A 19,458-nucleotide genomic window follows, 5' to 3' on the forward strand; every position below is an offset into this window, starting at 1 on the left:
TAGCGCTGCATGCCTCCCATAATCTGTTCTTGACTTGGGGATTGTGAAAAGACCTTTGGTGGCATGTCTTGTGGGGTATGCATGGGTGTCCGAGCTGTGTGCTCGTAGTTTCAGACAACTTTGGTGAAGTCAGCCTATCAACACTTCCTACCAAAACAATTAGTGATGAAATCAATCTCTCTTCCACTTTGAGCCATAAGATATGTACATGCATATTATTGTTAACTCTCCGTGTAAATTTAAAGCCAGCCGTGGTTCCTCTTTGTGTTTCATGACCACATGAATGAACAGTAGTCCAGGTATGACAAAACTAGAGCCTGTAGGATCTGCCCTGTTGATATTGTTGGTAAAAAAAAAGATATTATGGACAGACTTCTCCCCATTTTAGCTACTTTTGTATCAACATGTTTTGACCATGACAGTTTACAATCCAGCTTTACTCCAGGCATTTTAGGCACCTCAACCTGCTCAATTTCCACATTACTTAATACAATATTTAGTTGAAGTTTAGTCTTACAATGCTTTAAGTTTGAAATATTTAGAACTAACTTATTCCTTGTCACCCATTCTGAAACTAACTGCAGCTCTTTGTTAAGTGTTGCAGTGATTTCACTCTGTAGTAGCTGACGTGTATAATGCTGCGTCATCTACATACTGGGTTTATTCAAGGCCAGTGGCATGTCATTAGTAAAGCTTGAAAAAAGTAAGGGGCCTAGACAGCTGACCTGGGGAAATCCTGATTCTACCTGGATTCTGTTGGAGAGATTTCCATTAAAGAACACCCTCTGTGTTCTGTTAGACTGGTAACTCTTTATCCAAAATATAGCATGGGGTGTAAAGCCATAACACATGTTTTTCCATCAGCAGACTATGATTGATAATGTTAAAAGCTGCATTGAATTCAAACAAAACAGCTCCCTCAGTTTTTTGATCATCAATTTCTCTCAGCCAATCAGTCATTTGTGTAAGTGCCGTGCTTAGAGTATGAACTTCCCTATGGGCCTGCTGAAAGTCTGTCATTTTGTTTACAGTAAAATAGCATTGTATCTGGTCCAGCCGAACTTCATGTATCCCACTAGGTCAGGATTTTTAAGCCTCCATATATCTAAAAGTTCTAATATGTCTATGATATTTGTGATCTCCTTAAGTGCCTGAGGGTGATAGTTAGTGTGATTTCCTTTAACTCAATTGTAGTACTTAAAACTGTGTAATAATCTCCCACCAAAATAATAAAACCATTGGTTGCATGTGAGATCGGTTGATTATTGTTAATATTTTCCAAGAACTGTGGATCGCTGTTATTTGGACCCCATAAATTGATGAGCCAAATCTGTTATTATCCAAAAGCATATTCAAGACGATCCACCTACCTTTCTGGTCTTTATTGTTAATTAACTTCATCACCCCTTTTGAATTTCTTTGCCCATGACAGAAATACAGTTCTCCCTCCCAATCCCTTTTCCATACATCAACGATTGTAGACTGGGTTTCCTGTAAACAATTAGTATTATAGTCCTTCTCTTTTAACTAAGTAAGGACTGATTGTCTTTTTTATAATATGCTAGACCAAATCCTTCTTTCTGAGTAGACCACACACAGCTCTCCCCATCCCAGTAAGGATGCATCATCCAGTGGCTGTTCCACTGGATGTCATAAGGTGAATGCACAAGAGAAAAGTTCCCAAACTGAAACCGTGACAAACAGAGCTGGAATGTGACACTCCTCTTTTGGGACAAAAACGCATGATTCAGAACTGAGTCCAGACAGAGACCGATTGACATTGAATACGCTTAGCCGGGTTCAAACAACTTTTCTTGTGATGCACTATGAACCCCAGAGACTGAATATGGGAAACCAGTGTGGCAGTGTGGAGCGCCACCTGTTCCCGACTCCACTATGACCAGCCAATCATCCAGATACAGTATGCCAATACTCTGATCCCCTGGCACCACACCATTTAAAAAGGTGCGGGCGACAGGGAGAGCCCGAAAGGCAGGACCAGAAACTCATAGGCCACAACCTTTAAATTAAACCTCAGAAATTGTCCTTCAGATCTATGGACATGAAACAATCACTGGGATGCACCGACTGCAATAGCCGGTGATGTGTGAGCACTGAAGTGTGAGAACTTGCAAACCTTGAGGTGCTTGATTAAAACACGCAAGTCCAGAATGGGACGCAAAGTTTAATCACTCTTAGGGACTAGCTAAGAAATTATGGCTGTACCAACTGCTCTGATGCCTGCTTTTGAAGGAGAGAGGACCTCGGGGACAATTGAGGTAATGACACCATGAAAAGGAGGAAGCCTACAGCAAACTGCAGTCCATACCCATTTGTCCCCTTCCTCATCATACATGATAAAACTGTGCATGCCCACCACTGGATGGAGTACACTGCCAGTCTCCCATACATTATCTCCTGAAGGGGCAGAGCACCACACTGAGAACTGGGATAATTTGTTTTTACTGTTGTGGTTTTCATATCCACCACTCTTGACAACCGTGTGTCTGAATGTGGGGAAGAAACTGTGTTTACTATGCCCACACCTGGACAATACTGCACTCTATACCCTTGAACACAGAGGAACCTTGGGTAGAAACCATTTGTGGTACAGGCATTCTGATACCCGGCCCACACCGGGTTCGGAAACTTTGGCAAGCAGTAACTTGCCCCCCATTGACAGAGTCACTTGGGAGCACTATTGCTATAGTAAATGCTTGGGGAGCAGGGCCCAGAGAACACGCCCCCTTCCCCGGCCTCCAGATATGGTCAGAAAGTCTGCTTCTTCCCCTGTGCAGTGGAAGAATCCCCCCCCCCCCGCTCTCCTTTGACCCAGCATGGCGTCTGTGCCAAGTCCTCCGCCGCTGCCTAGAATCACTAAGGTGGTTAAAAACCGTCCTCTAAGCCGCCTCCTGGCCCAGGGCAACCCACCTCTGACCTGGACCCTTTCCTTCCTAAACCCGCAAAATATTACTGTGGGAAAACGACCTGTAGAGCTGCATCCTGTTTTGCTTTCTCCTCGAAACGGGCCTGTATAGACCTCATAGGCAAGCCAAGCAACCTTCTTGGCGAAACTGGCTCATCCAAATCAGTGGAGGCTGCTGAGGGGAAGACGGCTCATAATAATGGTGGGAATGGAGCTAATGAAATGGCATCAAACAAATGGAAACATGTATTTGACATACACTGAACAAAAATATATGTAAAGTGTCGGTCCCATGTTCCATGAACTGAGATTAAAGATCCCAGAAATGTTCCATAAGCACAAAAAGCTTATTTAGCTCAAATCTTTTAACATTCCTGTTAGTGAGCATTTTTCCATCCACCTGACAGGTGTGGCATATCAAGAAGTTGATTAAACAGCATGATCATAAAATAAACAATAAAACAATAAAAGGCCACTCTAAAATGTGCAGTTTTGTCACACAACACAAATCCACAGATGTCTAAAGTCTTGGCATGCTGACTGCAGGAATGTCCACCAGAGCTGTTGCCAGAGACCTCGACATACAGCTTTTTCACCTGAGGGATCGTCTGAGGGGGAGAGTATTTATTTCTCTAATAAAGGCCTTTTTTTTTAGGAAAAACTGATTCTGATTGGATCGGCCTAGCTCCCCAGTTGGTGTGCCTGGCTACCAGCACTTTGTCTCCTTGAAACCGGAGACAAGGGCTGCGATACATAGGTTTAGTCCTAGACACATGAAAAGTGGGATGTATACGGAGAATGTGGGCCTACAGAAGTTGAACAGCAGAGGGGCTAAGGACCTTAGAGATGGGGGAAAAGGTCCAATAAAATGGGGGGAAAGTTTGCGGGACTCCACCATGAGCGGCAGATCCGAGTGGACAGCCATTCTCTGCCCAAGATGGTAGCGAGGAGCAGGGGTCCAGTGGTGGTCCGCCTGTCATCGATACCGCTCTTCTTGAGAAGAGAGGCCGGGGCTCTCTTCCAGGTATGGCGACAGCAACAGACTAACATCTGGGCAGAAGGTATGCTGACCTCTTGCTCCAGGAAGAGTGGGGGATGATATCCCAGGGAACAATCAAAAGGTGAGAAACCTGTAGCAGAATAGGGAAGGGTGTTGCGGGCATATTCCACACCCAAGAGTTGCTGGCTCCAGGTGGTGGGATTGGTGGAGATGAGGCAGCAAAGAGTCGTCTTCGGGTCCTGATTAGCTCGCTCCGACTGGCCGTTAGACTGGGGATGAAAACCAGAGGACAGGCTGGCCGTTGACCCAATGAGGGCGCAGAACGCTTTCCAGAACCAGGACGAGAACTGAGGACTGCAATCGGAGACCATGTCAACCGCGGTCCATGGATCCAGAAGATGTGCTGGACAATGAGTTGGGCATCTCCTTAGCTGAGGGCAACTTAGGAAGGGGAATAAAATGGGCAGCGTTGGACAACCTTGTTGCCATCTGACGGAGGGAGGCCCATGACGAAATCCAAGGATATATGGGACCAGGGGTGGTGAGGGACAGGGAATGGTTGGAGGACAACCGGAGCTTCCGCAGAGTCTTATTTTGCGCACACACAGTAAAGGAGGCAACGAACGCAGAGACGTTGCAAAGACGACGCAAAGTCCAGATCCGACAGGAGCCAGGATGACAGGTGTGTTTCGAGGAATGTGCCCAGAACAGGAGCACGGGAGAGTCCGGGACAAACATCCGATAGTAGCGGGACTGCACAAACGTGAGAGTGCATCAGGCTTCACATTCTTGGATCCCAGGCCGTAGGAGATCGTGAAATGGAAACGAGTGAATAACAGGGCCCATCTAGCCTGCCTGGAGTTGAGGCGCTTGGCGGGGTGGAGATATACCAGGTTCCTATGGTCTGTCCACACCTCCACTCCTTCAACACCATCTTGACAGCGAGTAATTCTCGATTTCTCACGCCATAGTTACTCTCAATGGGGTTAAAGCAAGGAAGGAGCAGGGATGCATCTTCTGGTCCTGGGCAGAACACTGACAGGACAGCCCCCACTCTGACATCCGAGGCATCAACCTCCACCACAAACTGATGGGAGTTGTAGTGAATTGCTGCTTGAAATCTGAGAACGCCCGGTCAGCTGCTGGAGACCATATGAACGAAACCTTGGGAGAGGTAAGTGCAGAGATGGGGGAAGCAAGGGTGCTGTAACAACGGTAGAAATCGGCAAACCCCAAGAAATGTTGCAGCTGCACTCGATGTGGGTTGAGGCCAATCCACTGATGCTCTCACCTTGTCAGGGTCTATCTGAATACTCCCTACAGCGATGACGTATACTAGGAAGGAGATGGCGGAGCAATAGAACTCACATTTCTCCACCTTCACGAAAAGCTGGTTCTCTAGGAGACGCTGGACCTGTTGGCCATGGAGGACATGCTCTTGAGCTGACTGGGAATAGGTGAGGATGTCGTTGAGGTAGACAAACACAAATCAGTTCAACATTTCTCGGAACACATCATTGACAAGGGCCAAGAACACTGCAGGAAGATTGGTCAGTCTGAACGGCATCCCCAGGTTCTCGTGGTGCCTGCTAGCTGTGTTAAAGTCAGTCTTCCAATCATGCACTTCCATCGCTTTAATCAGGGAAAGAAGTTGTCCCCGAGGTTGTGTGGTGCCCAGGAGAAGGTGGATAGAAGGGATGTGGCAGAGTTGAAAACCTCCCGAGAGTTCTGTTTTCCACGGGAATGGAGGAGAGGAGAAATCCAAGGTTTTTCTCAAGCCAGCAGGGAGACGTCCCGGGGCAGGTGGTGCCGACTTCAGACAATGAGCATCGCAAAACAGGCTCCAACCTGTAGCCCAGTCGATAAGGGGATTGTGCCTCTGGAGCCATGAAAACCCCAAAACCATGGGTACATGAGGTGACTCCAGGATCAGAAACTGCATGGATTCAATGTGGTTGCCTGGCACTCACAAGTGTATAGGAACTGCACTGTGGTTGACTCTTCCAGTAGAGCGCCCATCCAGCACATTGATGTCCATTGGAATGGAAAGGAATTGAGTGGAGATGCCCAGCTCCGAAACCAGTGTAGTGTCCATAAAGCGCTCGTCACCCACAGAGTCAATGAGCACCCGGATGGATTTGTACTGGCCTCTCTCTCCACAAAAAGGGTAGCATAGGAGGGGGGGTTACGAGTACCTACTGATGAGCCTGGTCTTTTTAGTGGGCAGGTAGATAAGAAATGTCCCTTAGCTCCACAATACTGACAGCTCTTGTTGTTAAGTCTGTGTAAGTGCTAAGCAGGAGACAATCTAGCCCTGCCCAGTTGCATGGGTTCCAGAGGAGGCGAGTGGGCAGCTCTCTGTGATTCCCGAGAGAACACGGGTGACATCGGATTCACTCAGAAATGTAGACTTCGGGGATTTCAGGGATCCCCCTGAGGAGAGGTGGAAATCGAGGATGAGCGAGGGCGACAGGGAAGATATTTCCTCTCCCTCCTACATTCCTGTAGCCGTCCATCGATCCGGATGGTCAAGGCTATGAGGGACTCGAGGTCCATGGGCAGCTCCCGGGCTGCGAGCACCTCTATCACCTCTGATAACCCGTGAAGGAACATGTCGAACAAGGAGCAGCCTCTCTCCCGGACAGCGGAAAATCGAACAGCTTATGTACCTCTGCCACTAACTCCTACAGACTGAGGCAAATGGCGGACTGTTGCTCCCACACTGCTGTAACCTTGCATTATGAGGTAATCTATCCTCGAGCGGTCAGAGGGGAACGGAAAAGGCTGCAGCTCAAAGATGAGGGAGCACTGGGAGAGAAATTCCAGGCAGGTTCCAGAATCTCCAGCATAGCACTGCAGAGGAGATAAGCGAGATTCTCGGGACACTAGTGTAGGCTGGGGAAAAGTGCCACTGCTGAGAATCTGGGTGATTATTGTTGTGGCTTGCTGCCTAATAGTGAATCCACGAAATTGCTCCAGCAATGTATTAAACACATGCTCATGGCGTTCTGCCAGGTTATGGAGTCCACCAATAAGGCATTGCAGTAACGTCTTGTGTCTTCCAATGGTGGCTCCTTGCTGGGAGAGCGCATTGTGGAGCTGGTCTGAGTCTGCTGGGTCAGTAATGGCCTGTTCGTACGATCACAGCTCAGGATAAGAACCAGATGCAGACACAGGAGGCAGATAGTACGAGTCCCAGAGTCTATAAAATAGTGCAAGGGGCAGGCAAAAGTTAAGTCATGGCAGGCAGAGGGTCGTAATCCAAATCAGAGCCAGGCAGGTACAGGACAGCGGGCAGGGTCAGGACAGGCAGAAAGGTCAGAACTGGGAAGACCAAGAAAAAAAAACCTAGGGCACAGGAAACAAACACGGACACATGCTGGTAGGACTTGACGGGACAAGAAAAACAGACAACGCAGGTATAAATACACAGGGGATAATGAGGGGAGATGGGAGACATCTGGTGGGGGGTGGAGACGAGCACAATGACAGGTGAAAAAGATCAGGGTGTGATACCAAGTTGGTGGGACTATACCATCCCAGGCACACCCATGGCTGCGCCCCTACCATGTCATTTGAAATTCATAGATTAGGGCCTAATGAATTTATTTCAATTGACTGATTAACTTATGAACTGTAACTCATTAACATCTTTGAAATTGTTGCTTGTTGCGTTTACATTTTTGTTCAGCACATTTGATACCACTCCACCTATTCCGTTCCAGCCATTATCACGAGCCCAACCTCCCCAATGATGGTACTTTGGTATTTTTAAATCACTGATGAAAGATCTTGAGACTGATTCCCTGACCTGTCAATGTTTTTAATTGACTGTTTTTGATTTTGTTATACTCTTGTTAACTGTATGGTTTTTAATAGATTACTTGTAGTTTTTCATGTTTGTATGTAATTTTTGTAATGACTTTGTGCTGCCTATCTTGGCCAGAACGCTCTTGAAAAATAGATTTTAAATCTCAATGAGCCCTTACTGGTTAAATAAAGGTACTTTTTAAAATACATTTAAAACCACCAACCTCCTGTGATCCAAATACAGTCAAAGTTGGAAGTTTACATAGACTTAGGTTGGAGTCATTAAAACTCGTTTTTCAACCACTCCACAAATTTCTTGCTAACAAACTATAGTTTTGGCAAGTCGGTTAGGACATCTACTTTGTGCATGACACATTTTAAATTGTTCCAACAATTGCTTACAGACATTATTTCACTTATAATTGACTGTATCACAAATACAGTAGGCCAGAAGTTTACATTAACTAAGATGACTGTGCCTTTAAACAGCTTGGAAAATTTCAGAAAATTATGTCATGGCTTTAGAAGCTCTAATAGGCTAATTCAACACAGTGCACCTTTGCTTGATAACATGGGAAAATCAAAAGAAATCAGCTAAGACCTCAGAAAAAAAGTGTAGACCTCCACAAGTCTGGTTCATCCTTGGGACCAATTTCCAAATGCCTGAATGTACCACATTCATCTGTACAAACAATAGTACGCAAGTATAAACTCCATGGGACCATGCAGCCATCATACCGCTCAGGAAGAGACGCGTTCTATTATTGATTAATGTACTTTAGTGTGAAAAGTGAAAATCAATCCCAGAACAACAGCAAAGGACCTTGTGAAGATGCTGGAGGAAACAGGTAAAAAAAAGTATCTATATCCACAGTAAAAGTCCTTTATCGACATAACATGAAAGGCTGCTCAGTAACGAAGAAGCCACTGCTCTAAAACCTCCATAAAAAAAGACAGACTACGGTTTGCAAATGTCCTGGTCTGATGAAACAAAAATAGAACTGTTTGGCCATAATGACCATCGTTGGGTTTGGAGGAAAAAAGGGGGAGGCTTACAAGCTGAAGAACACGATCCCAACCGTGAAGCATGGGGTGGCAGCATCATGTTGTGGGGGTGCTTTGCTGCAGGAGGGACTGGTGCACTTCACAAAATAGATGGCATCACAGGGAAGGGATATTATGTGGATATATTGAAGCAACATCTGAAGACATCAGTCGGGAAGTTAAAGCTTGGTCGCAAATGGGTCTTCCAAATGGACAATGACCCCAAGCATACTTCCAAAGTTTTGGCAAAATGGCTTAAGGACAACAAAATCAAGGTATTGGAGTGACCATCACAAAGCCCTGACCTCAATCCCATAGAAAATATGTGGGCAGAACTGAAAAAGCGTATGCGAGCAAGATGTCCTACAAACCTGATTCAGTTACACCAGCTCTGTCAGCAGGAATGGGCCAAAATTCACTCAACTTATTGTGGGAAGCTTGTGGAAGGCTACCCAAACCGCTTGTCCCAAGTTAAACAATGTAAAGGCAATGCTACCAAATACCAATTGAGTGTATGTAGACCTCTGACCCACTGGGAATGAGAAATAAAAAGAAATGAAAGCTGAAATAAATCATTCTCTCGACAATTATTCTGACATTTCACATTCTTAAAATAAACTGGTGATCCTAACTGACCTGGCATTTTTACTAGGATTAAATGTCAGGAATTATATTTGGCTAAGGTGTATGTAAACTTCCGACTTCAACTGTACATCCGCCTGTCCCGCTCAGGAATCCGGGACAACGACAGAACATACTTAAGGGCGTTGACTCCTTGCCACTCCCAGTAGGGTCTGTGGTGCAACAGCTAGAGCCCTAGCCCCTCTCTGTAGGCTCTGAGGCGAACAGAAACCCTATCAGCAGGTTGTGTTGTGCACCTAGCCCTTCTCAGTAGGTTCAGTGTGGTGTGCTCCTCAGAGTACCTGGAACACTGGAATGAGGTCACAGTGGGTTAGTCGCTCTGCTGAATGGGGCCTCTGGCTGTGATGAATTACTGGTCCGGAGGGCCAATGCCATTTTTCTCTTTATGTCAAGGCCTGTCAAGTCACAGACACAGGCTGTTTATTTAGCATCCCTCCAACAGTCTGGAAGGTGGATTGTGGCTTAGCTGACCTGAGGCTAAGCTGTGGGAATGACTGAAACTGGCTGCTAACAGGGTGTTCTCATGATCAGAGCTCATAAAATCTCCTAGACAGGCCATTTGGAATGGTTATAGAGATCAATATCTTTTTTGACTATTATTGTATACTCTGACACAATACGAAGGCTTTTTAGTAAAGGGAAGTGTAGGGTAACACTATATTAGCTTGATGCATAATACATTTGAAACACGCTCCTTGCGGTACAGTACATTCACAAAAGTGAAAAAGCATGTATATTCCAGTATCTACAGTGTAATGAGGCCGTCACTGTCGGCCATCATTGTAAATAAGAATGTGTTCTTAATGACTTTCCTAGTTAAATAAAGATTAAATAATTTAATAAAAACAAAAAAAAGATCAATAGGATACCTTTGAGGATATTGTATTACTCAATGGAGGTTGTGTACTGCACTTCATTGGCACAGTATATACACTGTACTTAGTTGTGCTCGTTATCTCTGTCATAATAATAATAATAATAATATATGCCATTTAGCAGACGCTTTTATCCAAAGCGACTTACAGTCATGTGTGCATACATTCTACGTATGGGTGGTCCCGGGGATCGAACCCACTACCCTGCATAATTAATGCCTGCTAAAATTGAGAAAACAACTTAAGACTATCTATATCAACCAGACTATTTTTATAATTTAAGTTAAATGCAGTGTTAATTTTGCCACTTTTTGTCATTTGAATAATTATTAAGTCTAGGTATTGTCAAAATTACAAAAACAGTGGGCCATTTTAGTCCACTACTGTAAATGCCCTTTCTTTTTAGTCATATTTTAGTCACATTTTTATGGCCTCATTAACCTATTACATTTAAATCACTGACTTCCATGTGCACTAACATGCCTTGTCCTATCAACATATATTTTTGCACAACATCTTATCGCAAGATTGTTTTCCCAACAGCCACATAAGCAGAAGAATACATTGCTCTAAAGCAGATTTTTTTTAAATCACATCTTTGACAGGTCTCCAGGCTAACATTTTCCCAAGTGCCACCAACATTTTCAGTGGCACCTATTCAACACTTTTATAAGCCATAAAATATGTGTTCTGCCTACTTCCACTAGAGCTACAACCAGCACTGCAATGAATGAGTTGGAAAGTGTATCAATAGGCATAGGTTGTTGCTGTTATTAGCAGCTTGGGTCTTTTCAATACCAAGGAATATTTCACTCTCTCTGGTCATAGGAGTTAACCTTTATTTAACTAGGCAAATCAGTTTAAGGACAAATTCTTATTTTCAATGACTGTCTGCCCCTGAACAGGATTAACTGCCTGTTCAGGGGCAGAACAACAGATTTTTACCTTGTGTGCACGGGGATTTGAGCTTGCAACCTTTCGGTTACTAGTCCAATGCTCTAACCACTAGGCTACCCTGCCACCCCCATGAATTTGTGCATGAGGCAGAAATTGATTTTTGCCATCAGCTGGAAGATGGTGTCCATTTTTGGTCAGTGTCTGCTGCACTCTGCCTCTGCTGAGACTGACTATCAGATTCAGGTTCCATCAGCCCAGAAAAAAAGGCGAATTATTTAAATATATGCTCACTCAGCTGTGCCTCACAAGTAATAGAACAACTGACCAGTGTGATCATATAGCCCGAGATGAAAAACAATACATTTGCAAAGCAATTCAAGCAAATCCAATGATTTGTTTAGGGCCTACTCCACAAACTTCATTATAAAAGTACTGTTTTAAACAGGTCAATTTTGCACATTCTTACTTTTTTTAAAGTCTTGTTAAAACTCCTTATGGCTGCAATCCCGTAAACGGGAGTGATATTACAACAGCCAGCAAAAGTGCAGGGTGCCAATGTCAAAACATCAAAAATCTCATAATTAAAATTGCTCAAACATACATGTATCTCACACCATTTTAAAGCTAATCTTGTTGTTAATCCAACCACAGTGAATGATTTCAAATATGCTTTACAGCAAAAGCACCACAAACGATTATTAGGTCATCACATAGCCACAGAAAAACACAGCCATTTTCCCAGCAAAAGATTTCAGCCAGAGTCACACAAATAGATAAAATGAATCACTGACCTTTGATCATATTCATCAGATGACTCATAGGACTTCATGTTACACAATACACGTATGTTTTGTTTGATAAAACATTAATATTTATCAAAATATGAGTTTACATTGGTGCGTTACATTCACTAGTTCCAAAAACATCTAGTGATTTTGCATAGCCACATCATTCAACAGAAATACTCTTCATAGTAGATAATGTAGATAATAATACAAGTTATACACATGGAATTATAGATATACCTCTCCTTAATGCAACCGCTGTGTCAGATTTTTAAAAAACTTTATGGAAAAAGAAACCCATGCAATAATCTGAGACAGCGCTCAGAAGTAAAAGTCACAATAGCCACAATGATGGCGTCAACATAAACAAGAAATGACATGCTAAATATTCCCTTACTCTACATCAAAAAGTACTCCAGAAATACCAGGTCCACAATAAATGTTTGTTTTGTTTGATAATGTCTGTTATTTATGTCCAAATACTTTCTTTTGTTAACGCATTTGGTATACATATCGGACAAAAACTTCAAAAAGTTATATTACAGGTCGAAGAAACATTTCAAACTAAGTACAGAATCAATCATTAGGATGTTTTTAACATATAGCTTCAAAAAAGTTCCAATTATTCCTTCGTGTCTTCATGAGCAATGGAATGCAAGTGAATACCATGAGGAACGCGCGTGATCAGAAAATGGCTGACTGCTAGACATCTGATAGATTCTGCTCTCATTCACTCCCACAACACTAGAATTCTCATTCAAATTTATATTGATGGTTGACATCTAGTGGAACCCCTAGGCAGTGCAACATCATTAATATCTCAAGGGGATTTCATTGGGGACTCTGGTGAATACATACAAAGCTCAGATTTCTCATTTCCTGTTTTGATTTCTCCTCAAGATTTTGCCTGCCATATGAGTTCTGTTATACTCACAGACATCATTCAAACAGTTTTAGAAACTTTAGTGTTTTCTATCCAATACCAATAATAATATGCATATATTAGCAACTGAGACTGAGGAGCAGGCCGTTTACTTTGGGCAACTTATTCATCCAAGCTACTCAATACTGCCCCCCAGCCATAAGAAGTTAAGAATCTGAAATGTAGGTCTCAGCTTGCATTTTGACTCAGAAAGTGATCTCGACTTAAAAGGTTGGTGCCCACTGCTTTAGACTGTGTAATGGACTAATGAGATGGTAGGCTGTTCAAAAAATACACTATTTATACAAAGTATGTGGACACCCCGTCAAATTTGTGGATTCGGCTATTTCAGCCACACCCGTTGCTGACTGGTGTATAAAATCGAGTACACAGCCATGCAATCACCATAGACAAACATTGGCAGTAGAATGAACTTACTAAAGAGCTCAGTGACTTGGCAGCGTCATAGGATACCACCTTTCCAACAAGTCAGTTCATGTCAGAGGAAGGCCCTAAAAATGATCAAGACTCTAGCCCCCCTTGTCATAGACTGTTCTCTCTGCTACCGCACAGCAAGCGGCACTGGAGCGCCAAGTCTAGGTCCAAGAGGCTTCTAAACAGCTTCTATCCTCAAGCATATAAGACTCGTGAAAAGCTAATCAAATGGCTACCCAGACTTTTTGCATTGCTCCCCCCCATGCTGCTGCTACTCTGTTATTATCGATGCATAGCCACTTTAATACCTCTACCTACATGTACATATTTACCTCAATTACCTCGACACCGGTGCCCCCCGCACATTGACACGTTGACTGTACCGGTACCCCCTGTTATTTACATCTGCTCTTCAATTATTTCTTATTCTTATCTTACTTTTTTAGGGATTTTCTTAAAATTGCATTGTTGGTTAAGGGCTTGTTAGTAAGCACTTCACTAAGGTCTACACCTGTTGTATTCAGCAAATGTGACAAATACAATTTGATTTGATTTGTTAAGCTCGCTGACTCTGGAGCAGTGGAAACGTGTTCTCTGGAGTGATGAATCACGCTTCACCATCTGGCAGTCGACGGTCAAATCTGGGTTTGGAGGATGCCAGGAGTGTAACGGTTTTCTTCCTGGGAAGGAGAGGTGGACCAAAATGCAGGGTGGTTATTTATAAACATCTTTAATGAAACCGTGAACACTATACAAAATAAGAAACCGTGGAAAGACCAAAACAGTCATAACTGGTGTAAAACACAGAGACAGGAACAATCACCCACCAGATACCTAAAGAATTTGGCTGCCCAAATATGGTTCCCAATCAGAGACAACGATAAACACCTGCCTGTGATTGAGAACCACTCCAGGCAACCATAGACTTACCTAGAACACTCAACTGAACACAACCCCCTAGACAAAACAAGACACATAAATCACCCATGTCACACCCTGGCCTAATCAAAATAATAAAGAAAACACAGAATACTAAGGCCAGGGCGTGACAAGGAGATTGTGCAACAATTGCCCATTATTATTTTCAAATGTCTTCAATCTCTGTCAAATTGGTTGTTGATCATGGCTAGACAACCATTTTCAGGTTTTGCCATAGATTTTTTAAGTAGATTTAAGTCAAACTGTAACTTGGCCACTCAGGAACATTCACTGTCTTCTTGAAAAGATACTCCTGTGTTGATTTGGCTTTGTGTTTTAGGTTATTGTCCTGCTGAAAGGTGAATTCATCTCCCTAGTGTCTGGTGGAAAGCAGACTTCCGGGTTTTGCTCTAAGATCTTGGTTGTGCTTAGCTCCATTCCATTTCTTTTTTATCCTAACAAAAACTTTATTGTCCTTAACGATTACAAGCATACCCATAACATGATTCAGCCACCACTATGCTTGAACATATGGAGAGTGGTACTCAGTAATGTACATTGTGCCCTTGGCCTGAGAGGATGGAACTTCAATATGTAGCTAGATGTAGAATGCTAATGTTCAATTCATGCATTTAGCTGTTGAAATTTCTTTTTGGGGGCGGGGGAGAATGCCCTCGGACCCCCTATTGGCTTCCGGCTAAGCCGCCAATATCTTCATATCCTACCCCTTGGTGTTTCACAAATATTTTCATCACTAATTTTAGTTGATGAAATTAACACTGAAACAGTACAGTATTTCTGTACTCTAGGTCTGTGCTCTTAGTTAGTGCATTACTTTTGACCTGGGCTCATGGGATCTGGGACTCTGGTTGAAAGTAATTCACTAGGGAATAGGGAGCCATTTGGGATGCACCTACATCTTTCCATACTATACAGCTGTTGCTTCTCCATGTTGTTCCTATTCTTGGCTGATCCCTACAAAATATTCTCTACTTGTCTCTTACAAGAGTAATGTTCACATTGCAGGTGATACTTAGTTCTAGCCTGGTCCAAGGTATGTTTGTGCGGTTGGCAACATTGTCATAACAATGACCTTAGTAGTTGGCAAGACAGTACAAACAGATCATGGACCAGGCTATGTTAGTTCACTGTAGGAATAGGAAACTCCAGGTAGATACTGCAATCTACTTCTATTCAAAATACCTTTGTGATGAAAAGTTTATTTCCTATGCTGTTGCTGTTTTCATCTGTGAGGACAGAGAGTTAGTAGTCATGGACCAGAGTGAGGCTCAGTCTCGCTCTGGTGTCGGCTAATCCACGCTTTAAGAGTGCTAATCCTTGACATGGAGAGTTATGCTAGCCTCTTTGGCGTGTTGAATCAACAAGTAATAACATTGTTGAAGGGCTTATATGATTCTGCCAGTTTGTTGAACTCCTGCTAAAAAACTCAAGGGAAAATAGGAAAGTAAAAGAGACCCCTAGCAACACAAACAAATAGGATTACCTAGGGGTGTTATTTTTTGGGGGTAAATATCACGGTTGACTAGTTACTGTGACTTATGATTTCAAAGTAGAGTTCGCTATTCAAACTCTTAAGGATATCAAGGTGGTTAAATGAGAAGCTGGGAAGGGGGGTTGTTGGTGGCTGGGTATCATGAATACAGATTTCCCTTTTGTAATAGCCTGTAACCCCAAAAGTGTGTTTTATTCTGTCACAATTAAATCTTATCATTGTTGTGCTATTGCTGTCGATTGCTATCCACTTTTGTTACTGTTATTCATCTGACAACCTTTTTACTGGTCAAGCACTTAATCATGGAGAGGTATCTTTTTGGGGGTCATTTAAATATTGACTAGCTTTCATCAGGCTGCCAACTCAAGAGAAAGCTTCAAATTGTAACTGATAACTGCAACCTGGTTTGGATCCTCAGTCAACCTACCAGGGTAGTTACAATGTATTTGAAAAGTATTCAGGCCCCTTCACTTTTTCCACATTTTGTTACGTTACAGCCTTATCTTAAAATTGATTTTTTTTTTATTCCTCATAAGTCTAAACACAATACCCCTTAATGATGAAGTGAAAACAGTTATTTACAAATTCAATTTATTGGACATGATTTGGAAAGGTACCACAGTTGACAGTACATGTCAGCGCAAAAACCAAGCCATGAGGTCGAAGGAATAGTCCATAAAGCTCAGAGGCAGGATTGTGTTGAGGTACAGCTCTGGGGAAGGGTACCAAAACATGTGTTCAGTATTGAAGGTCCCCAAGAACACAGTGGCCTCCATCATTCCTAAATGGAAGAAGTTTGGAAGCACCAACACTCTTCCTCGAGCTGGCCACCTGGCCAAAATGAGTAATCAGGGGAGAAGAGCCTTGGTCAGGGAGGTGACCAAGAACCGGATGGTCACTCTGATAGAGCTCCAGAGTTCCTCTATGGAGATGGGAGAACTTTTCAGAAGGACAACCATCTCTGCAGCACAACACCAATCAGGCCTTTATGGTAGAGTGGCCAGACGGAAGCCACTCCTCAGTTAAAGGCACATGACAGCACGCTTGGAGTTTCTGGTCTGATGAAACCAATATTGAATTCTTTGGCCTGAGTGTCACATCTGGCAGAAACCAGGCACTGCCCATCACCTAGCCAATACCATCCCTACGGTGAAGCATATTGGTGGCAGCATCATGCTGTGGGGACATTTTTAAACGACAGGGACTGGGAGACTGGTCAGGATCGAGGGAAAGATGAACCAAGCAAAGTACAGAGATCCTTGATGAAAACCTGCTCCAGAGCTTTCAGGACCTCAGACTGGGGCGAAAGTTCACCTTCCAACAGTACAATGACCCTTAGCACACAGCCACAACACAGGAGTGGCTTAGGTGGCCTAGCCAGAGCCCAGACTTAAACATGATCGAACATCTCTGAAGAGACCTGAATATAGCTTTGCAGCGACGCTCCCCATCCAATCTGAAGGAGTTTGAGAGGATCTGCAGAGAATAATGGGAGAAACCCTCCAAATACAGGTGTGCCAAGCTTGTAGGGTCATACCCCAAGAAGACTCGAGGCTTTAATCACTGCCAAAGGTAGTTCAACAATGTACTGAGTAAAGGTTCTGAATTCTTATGTAAATGTCATATTTCATTCTTTATTGTTTTATACATTTACAAAAAAATCTAAAACCTGTTTTCGCTTTGTCAATATGGGGTATTGTGTGTAGATTGATGATTTAAAAAAAATATATATTTTAGAATAAGGCAGTAATGTAACAAAATGTGGGAAAAGTGTAGGGCTCTGAATACTTTCCAAATGCACTGCACCAACAGCACAGTAATGAAATCATCAACATGTATTGACCATATATTTTCTAATGCTGCAGAAATTTGCTTTAAAGCACTATCCAAATACATTGGATGCAGTGATCACAATATAGTAGCCATATCTAGGAAAACCGAAGTTCCAAAGCCTGGGCCTAATGTAGTGTATAAGAGATCATAAAATACGTTTTGAAGTAAATTCTGTTGTTGTTGGTGTAAATACATTTTTTGACACATTTTATGAAAGGGCTTGTCCCAGTTACTAATAAGCATGCACCAATTACGAAAATGACTGATGAAACTGCTAAATCCGGTGGATTGTTGAGGAAGTGACAAATTGCATGGTTGAGAGGGACGATTCAACTTCCGGCGCCGACAGAGATGGCCGCCTCGCTTCGCATTCCTAGGAAACTATGCAGTTTTTTTTTTTTACATGTTATTTCTTACATTGGTACCCCAGGTCATCTTAGGTTTCATTACATACAGTCGAGAAGAACTACTGAACATAAGAGCAGCGTCAACTCACCATCAGTACGACCAAGAATATGATTTTCGCGACGCGGATCCTGTGTTCTGCCTTTCAACCAGGACAACGGAATGGATCCCACCCGGCGACCCCCCAAAAAAAACGACTCCGTAAAAGAGGGAAACGAGGCGATCTTCTGGTCAGACGGGCACATCGTGCACCACTCCCTAGCATTCTTCTCTCCAATGTCCAGTCTCTTGACAACAAGTTGATGAAATCCGAGCAAGGGTAGCATTCCAGAGGGACATCAGAGACTGTAACGTTCTTTGCTTCACGGAAACATGGCTCACTGGAGAGACGCTATCGGAGGCGGTGCAGCCAGCGGGTTTCTCCACGCATCGCGCCGACAGAAACAAACATCTTTCTGGTAAGAAGAGGGGCGGGGGCGTATGCTTCATGGTTAACGTGACGTGGTGTTGCCACAACAACATACAGGTCAAGTCCTTCTCTTCACCTGATTTAGAATTCCTCACAATCAAATTTCGACCGCATTATCTACCAAGGGAATTCTCTTCGATTATAATCACAGCCGTATATATTCCCCCCCAAGCAGACACATCGATGGCTCTGAACAAACTTTATTTGACTCTTTGCAAACTGGAATCCATATGTCTGGAGGCTGTATTCATTGTAGCTGGGGATTTTAACAAGGCTAATCTGAAAACAAGACTCCCTAAATTTTATCAGCATATCGATTGCGCAACCAGGGCTGGAAAAACCTTGGATCATTGCTATTCCAACTTCCGCGACGCATATAAGGCCCTGCCCCGCTCTCCTTTCGGAAAAGCTGACCACGACTCCATTTTGTTGATCCCTGCCTACAGACAGAAACTAAAACAAGAAGCTCCCGCGCTGAGGTCTGTTCAACGCTGGTCCAACCAATCTGATTCCACACTCCAAGACTGCTTCCATCACATGGACTGGGATATGTTCCGTATTGCGTCAGACAACAACATTGACGAATACGCTGATTCGGTGAGCGAGTTCATTAGAACGTGCGTTGATGTTGTTCCCATAGCAACGATTAAAACATTCCCAAACCAGAAACCGTGGATTGATGGCAGCATTCGTGTGAAACTGAAAACGCGAACCACTGCTTTTAATCAGGGCAAGGTGACTGGAAACATGACCAAATACAAACAGTGTAACTATTCCCTCCGCAAGGCAATCAAACAGGCTAAGCGTCAGTATAGAGACAAAGTAGAATCTCAATTCAACGGCTCAGACAGAGGTATGTGGCAGGGTCTACAGTCAATCACGGATTACAAAAAGAAAAGCAGCCCTGTCACGGACCAGGATGTCTTGCTCCCAGGCAGACTAAATAACTTTTTTGCCGGCTTTGAGGACAATACAGTGCCACTG

The sequence above is a fragment of the Oncorhynchus gorbuscha genome, linkage group LG11 (genome assembly GCF_021184085.1).
Source record: "Oncorhynchus gorbuscha isolate QuinsamMale2020 ecotype Even-year linkage group LG11, OgorEven_v1.0, whole genome shotgun sequence".
Taxonomy (NCBI): domain Eukaryota; kingdom Metazoa; phylum Chordata; class Actinopteri; order Salmoniformes; family Salmonidae; genus Oncorhynchus; species Oncorhynchus gorbuscha.